This window comes from Malus sylvestris, chromosome 12 (assembly GCF_916048215.2).
Source record: "Malus sylvestris chromosome 12, drMalSylv7.2, whole genome shotgun sequence".
Lineage (NCBI taxonomy): Eukaryota > Viridiplantae > Streptophyta > Magnoliopsida > Rosales > Rosaceae > Malus > Malus sylvestris.
The window spans coordinates 17,525,851-17,533,274 of record NC_062271.1 but is presented as its reverse complement, the minus strand read 5'-3'; positions in this window follow the sequence as shown (position 1 = coordinate 17,533,274).

Sequence of the window (7,424 nt, the reverse complement as noted above, 5' to 3'; positions counted from 1 at the left end):
ACCTTGTAAGATATTCCATTGGTGACTCATAAGATGCTTGAGCCATCCTAGCCAATGAAGAAACTAACATTTCCATCCCCGGCCGATAGAACTGTTGTGAAACTTCTCGACCAGCTCCTTCCAGCTTTGGATGGAATTAGGTGGGAGGTTGATATACCATGAGAATACTAAGCCTGTCAACGAAAAGTTGAACAATCGTAGTTTATAGAAATCATTATTGACATCTCCGCATTACGCAGTGAACTGGGCCACATGTTCTAATGAGGATAAAGACGACTCTCCAGCAAAAATGTTGAAATCTGGAATCTTGAAGCCTTTAGGATATTCGAACTTTTCCACATAAGCTGGATATGGATGGATGAATTTCGAGAACTTCGGCCCTTTTTTCATGGCTGAATCAATCATCCGTTGGACCTCGGTCATATTGACGGATGTTGCTTCCATTCTCTGGTCGGATCCATCTGACCTACTACTTGATCCTTCCCTTTTTTCCAAGTCAATCATTTTGAGCCGAGTAGAAGCTACTTCGGCCTGTAGCAGATTACTTTTTAAGTGGAAGCTGTTGAGCCTGATTAACAGGTCCCCCTTCGAAGACCGTATTAATTAATAATTTGAGCAATTTGGTGTAGGTCTCACCATTACTTCGTATTACCTCAAGCAAATTGTTCATTTTTTGGATAAATGTTTGTTCAACTTGTCGAGATTGGTCGTCAAGTCGTCTTCGAAGAAACAACCTAGTTTGAGGGTCAAAGCCTTCACCACCGTCTTTGTCCCAGTCCTCCACTATTCTTTCAATGAAAACGCCTACGGTTTGGTTGGGTACTTCTGTATTTCGAGGCTGGGTACCAAGGCAAACTTCATTTTCTCGATGTGTCACACTTGCAGCCTCATAGGTCACGGCAACGAGAGGATTTCACGTATGTGACACGTCTTGTCTAGGACTCTGAATTGGCAGATCAGTCGTTGATTTTCCCATGTTTTCTTTTTTACTGATCGTGCCTCGATGGTCATGAACTTTGTAGTTTTAGCACTGGGTCCCACTAGGCGTGCCAAAATGTTGACCCTAAAAACTACCAAGCTTACGTGGTGCGCATGCCAAGTAACTAATGAGCTAACTACGTTATTCGATTGTATGCGGGCGTGCCAACTCGTTATCCGAGCTCAACCGAGGAGTAAAATGTGTTGATGTTGCGTTGGGTACGCTGCTAACTTCTGAATCTCGCGACTGCGCCGAGGAAGGAACACACCTCAGCCTTCAGGTTCTAGAGCCTCAAGACAAGGCTACTAGTTCTGCAAAGTTCATAAATCGTCGACGCCGGATTCAGTCATAGTGATTATATTCGTAAGAGTATAAGCACGCCGAATCGATACCAGAGTATAAGGACACAGATACTCAAAACAGATATATGTCTTGATGGTAAACATGGTTCGACTATCAGAATGTTGAACTCTAAAGCCTTCTTATGAGTATCTAATCATAAAACAACTCGGCTTTCGATGTGCCGAGCCCTAGTAAACTGTAACACTTCACTTCACTGAGAAAGCTAATGAGATGACATCTGCCAATAAGGATTCGAAAATCCTTCTCGACCGAGACTTGGATAGATAACCAGTCGGCCTCGACGCAGTGCTGTTTATCCAAACTGAAGGTGCTTCGTGATCCGTTGATTCTACAGCGACAGTATTGTTTATCCAAACTAAAGATGTTTGCCAGTTGCCTTCATAGTGCTGTTTATCCAAACTGAAGGTGTGTTGGCGAAAAAGAAACTAAAAATCTTAAGGTTATTGAGAGGTTTCGCGTAGAGTGAGGGTTTGTGCATGGCAGTTTGTGTGTTGAATTGGAGAAGGCTTGAATGATGCACTCTTCCCTCTATTTATAGTAGCCAACTTGCTTCAAAACCATACTCAGATTAGGACTTCTTCCCCCGATATAACCTTATCTCGGCCAGTCCTACTCCTATTAGGACTTTGAACTCAACCCCTTATCAGGCCGCATTCAATCCCAAGCTTCAACGTCCTTATCCTGCCGAAACTCCTTCTTGTATCGGGATTCAACTACCCTATTTGTCCATCTCGCAATAGGACTCACCCACATCCCATGGATTCCCAATGGGACACGGCCGACCTTGACTATGCGGCCCACAAGTCGAATGACCCCTAATGACTCCTAAGCAAGGCTTCTGGGCCGAGAACAATTCTAAGTTCGGCCTAAACTAGTATTTTGGGCCCAAACAAGAACACATCCTCACAATTACACATCTCTCTTCTTTCTCTATGTGCACACCCCCTCTCTCTCTATGGCCTTCATAATTGTTTAGTAAATTATGCCTACAACATTCCTATACTTTTTCTTCTTAAAGAAGTGCTCTATTAGGGATGACAAAGAAATTGTAGCAATAGTCTATTAATTTTAATCTTTCAACTAAAGTTTTGTGAACATTGGTTTCATAACTCATCAAAACGTGCCACTATAGTTAGTGACGGACACAGGATTCTAACATCGGGTGATCCTAATTAAGGTACACTAAGTGCTAATCAAGTGGCAGGTTGAGACGCTAGATAGATAGGCCTAGACAGAGTCCTAGGCTGAGTAGGTGGATTTATGTAAATTTATTATATATAATATAAATAAGAGCCTATTTACACTTAAAAAAAAAACTAGAGTTGTATTGAAAATTTGAATTAAGTTTATTATTTACCATATAGTATACAAAAATATCATAACTTTAGTATTTTAGTGAATAGGATGGTATGAGATGAAAATTCAAGTGATTACGAGTTCATATTACTTTATGAAATATTTTTTCAGATGTCATATGAATTTTAAAAGAAATAACAATGTCAAACATATAGTATAAAAAGTAATAGTTGAGTAATACATTATTCATTTATTAATTAAAATACTAGGTGGCACAACCTAATTGGACAACAATTAAAAAAAACGAGAAGTTAGTCACGTGGGAAATGGAGATAGAAAGTCATTTTCTCTTTCTTCTTCGTTGGAACCAAGGTCCAAGAACAGTAAAGCCATGGTGATCTTCTCCACATTCGTTTTCGTCTGAAATTAGATATTTTCTCGTGGTTCAAAGCTTCTGTTGCACAACATCTGCACAACCATTATGAGCTTCTCTCGTCCACCACTTACCTAGACCTAGACTTGGCAGTTTTTGACACGACACGAAAACGACACGAAAATAACGGGTTTTGGGTCAACACGATAACTTATCGGGTCACTATCGGGTGACCCGTTAATAACGGGTTCTTAACAGGTATACACGCGGGTAACACGTGGGTAACCCGTTTCGACCCGTTAAGAAAAAAATTATTTTAATAATTTTAAAGTTTAATTACTAAAAGATTTATTATAAAATACAATAGTCATATTAATGTATACAATATATTCTATATTAAATATATAGTTTTGTATTATCGTTCTATATAAATTATAAAAAAAATAAAAAAAAAGTTTTAGTCATTATTTATTTTTATTATGAGAGTTCCTTATTATCATTACTAGGATAAATTTTACATAACATATTATTGTCCAAAATTAAAATATACTAGTATAGTATTTGTATATGCAAGAACTAAGAAGATATACATACAAGTATGAAAAATGTGAAAGAATATATAAACACTTGTGATTTATCATTATTCCTCTACGAATAGATAATTGTTACACTTATATTATCGTTTAGATTTTTAAAATCATTCAAACCCTCATGAATAATGTTTTTTGTTTGAGGGCAAAATTAATAAAATTAATAATAATTATTGTAGAAGTGTAAAAAATGTAAAAATATATATAAACAATCACTCATATATAAAAAAATGTAAATGCTTTAAATTAAAGATCAAATTTATTCATTACATTCTTATAGGGTCGAAGAGTGTATATGTACAAAATCATCAAAATCGAAGCTAAAATAACCGTTAAATTGTAATTTTTCGTTTATAACCGTCGAAAACTTTTGTTCAGTTACGTAATTTCTGAATGTTTGTTTTTTACGATTTTTTAAGTTTGCAATCTCGGAATGTGTACAAATAAGTTTGACGGTTGGATCGTTGAAAAAAGTTTCGTACAATGCATATTGCGTACAAACGGTATATTAAACAAACACTTAGAGTTAATATTATACTTCTATTAAGTATAAAATAAGTTTTTGTGGTATCCACTAGTGTAAATACTTTAAATTAAAGATCAAATTTATTCATTACATTCTTATAGGGTCGAGGAGTGTATATGTAAAAAAATCATCAAAATCGGAGCTAAAATAACCGTTAAATTGTAATTTTTCGTTTATAATCGTCGAAATTTTTTGTTCCATTACGTAATCTCTGAATGTTTGTTTTTTACGATTTTTTACATATGCGATCTTGGAATGTGTACAAATAAGTTTAACGGTTAGATCGTTGAAATTTTTTTTGTAGAATCCATTTTGCGTCAAAACGATAGATTAAACAAACACTTGGAGTTAATATTATACTTTTATTACGTATAAAATAAGTTTTTGTGGTATCCACTTGTGTAAATACTTTAAATTGAAGATCAAATTTATTCATTACATTCTTATAGGGTCGAGGAGTGTATCTGTAAAAAATCATCAAAATCGGAGATAAAATAACCGTTAAATTGTGATTTTTCGTTTATAATCGTCGAAAACTTTTGTTCCATTACGTAATCTTTGAATGTTTGTTTTTTATGATTTTTTACGTATGCGATCTCGGAATGTGTACAAATACGTTGGACGGTTGGATCATTGAAAAAAGTTTTGTAGAATGCATATTGCGTCAAAACAATAGATTAAACAAACACTTAGAGTTAATATTATACTTCTATTAAGTATAAAATAAGTTTTTGTGGTATCCACTAGTGTAAATATTTTAAATTAAAGATCAAATTTATTCATTACATTCTTATAGGTCGAGGAGTGTATCTGTAAAAATTCATCAAAATCGGAGATAAAATAACCGTTAAATTGTGATTTTTCGTTTATAACCGTCGAAAACTTTTGTTCCATTACGTAATCTCTGAACGTTTGTTTTTTACGATTTTTTACGTATGCGATCTCGAAATGTGTACAAATAAGTTTGATGGTTAGATCGTTGAAAAAAGTTTCGTAGAATGCATATTGCGTCAAAACGGTAGATTAAACAAACACTTAGAGTTAATATTATACTTCTATTAAGTATAAAATAAGTTTTTGTAGTATCCACTAGTGTAAATACTTTAAATTAAAGATCAAATTTATTCATTATATTCTTATAGGGTCGAGGAGTGTATATGTAAAAAATCATCAAAATCGGAGATAAAATAACCGTTAAATTGTGATTTTTCGTTTATAACCGTCGAAAAGTTTTGTTCCATTACGTAATCTCTGAATGTTTGTTTTTTATGATTTTTTACGTATGCGATCTCAGAATGTGTACAAATAAGTTTGATGGTTGGATCGTTGAAAAAAGTTTTGTAGAATGCATATTGCGTCAAAACAGTAGATTAAACAAACACTTAGAGTTAATATTATACTTCTATTAAGTATAAAATAAGTTTTAGTGTAAATACTTTAAATTAAAGATCAAATTTATTCATTACATTCTTATAGGGTCGAGGAGTGTATCTGTAAAAAATCATCAAAATCGGAGATAAAATAACTGTTAAATTGTGATTTTTCGTTTATAACCGTCGAAAACTTTTGTTACATTACGTAATCGTTGAATGTTTGTTTTTTACGATTTTTTACGTATGCGATCTCGGAATGTGTACAAATACGTTTGACAGTTTGATCGTTGAAAAAAGTTTCGTAGAATGCATATTGCGTCAAAATGGTTGATTAAACAAACACTTAGAGTTAATATTATACTTCTATTAAGTATGACATAAGTTTTTGTGGTATCCACTAGTGTAAATACTTTAAATTAAAGATCAAATTTATTCATTACATTCTTATAGGGTCGAGGAGTGTATTTGTAAAAAATCATCAAAATCGGAGCTAAAATAACCGTTAAATTGTGATTTTTCATTTATAACTGTCGAAAACTTTTGTTCCATTACGTAATCTCTGAATGTTTGTTTTTTATGATTTTTTACGTATGCGATCTCGGAATGTGTACAAATAAGTTTGACGGTTGGATCGTTGAAAAAAAATTTGTAGAATGCATATTGCGTCAAAACAGTAAATTAAACAAACACTTAGAGTTAATATTATACTTCTATTAAGTATAAAATAAGTTTTGTGGTATCCACTAGTGTAAATACTTTAAATTAAAGATCAAATTTATTCATTACATTCTTATAGGTCGAGGAGTCTATCTGTAAAAAAGTATCAAAATCGGAGATAAAATAACCGTTAAATTGTGATTTTTCGTTTATAACCGTCGAAAACTTTTGTTCCATTACGTAATCTCTAAATATTTGTTTTTTACGTTTTTTTACGTATGCGATCTCGGAATATGTACAAATAAGTTTGACAGTTGGATCGTTGAAATTTTTTTTCTAGAATGCATATTGTGTCAAAATGGTAGATTAAACAAACACTTAGGGGGCGTTTGTTGCGCCAGACTATCTCAGACTGGACTAGCTTCAAGGACTAAGCTGGATTGGCTTAGACTAGACTAAGCTGGACTAATTTAGTGAAGCGTTCGGTGCAGTGTTAGACTAAGAAGCTGGATAATAACAAATTCTAATATTATATTATTTAATATATAAATTATTAATATTTTATTATGATCTAGGTGACCGGAGATGACGAGGAGTCTATCGGGAGTGGTTGTTGAGCATGACGAGGAAGAGAGAGGATAGTCTTAGCTAGTCCCATGGTTATTGGGGGGTCTCACTAAGACCTCTTAGTGAAGGGTTTTGTCCATGCTAGTCCTCTTTAGTCTCATTAATGTTAGTCCCAGCATGGAACAAACACAGTATTGGACTAACAGTTAGTCCAGTCCAGTCCAGTCCCACTTAGTGAGGGCAAACAAACGCCCCCTTAGAGTTAATATTATACTTCTATTAAGTATAAAATAAGTTTTTGTGGTATCCACTATTGTAAATACTTTAAATTAAAGATCAAATTTATTCATTACATTCTTATAGGGTCGAGGAGTGTATCTGTAAAAATTCATCAAAATCGGAGCTAAAATAACCGTTAAATTGTGATTTTTCGTTTATAACCGTCGAAAACTTTTGTTCTGTTACGTAATCTCTGAATGTTTGTTTTTTACGATTTTTTATGTATGCAATCTTGGAATGTGTACAAATAAGTTTGATGGTTGGATCGTTGAAAAAAGTTTTTGGACCGCCAGCAATAGATAATTTTGTAGTAGTGAAACCTTAAATTTATTTAACCGTCGATTATCATTTACGCTTTATTCTTCTTACTGAATTTCATTTTTAAAATTTTATTTTTTGAAAACATGATCATCTGGCGGAT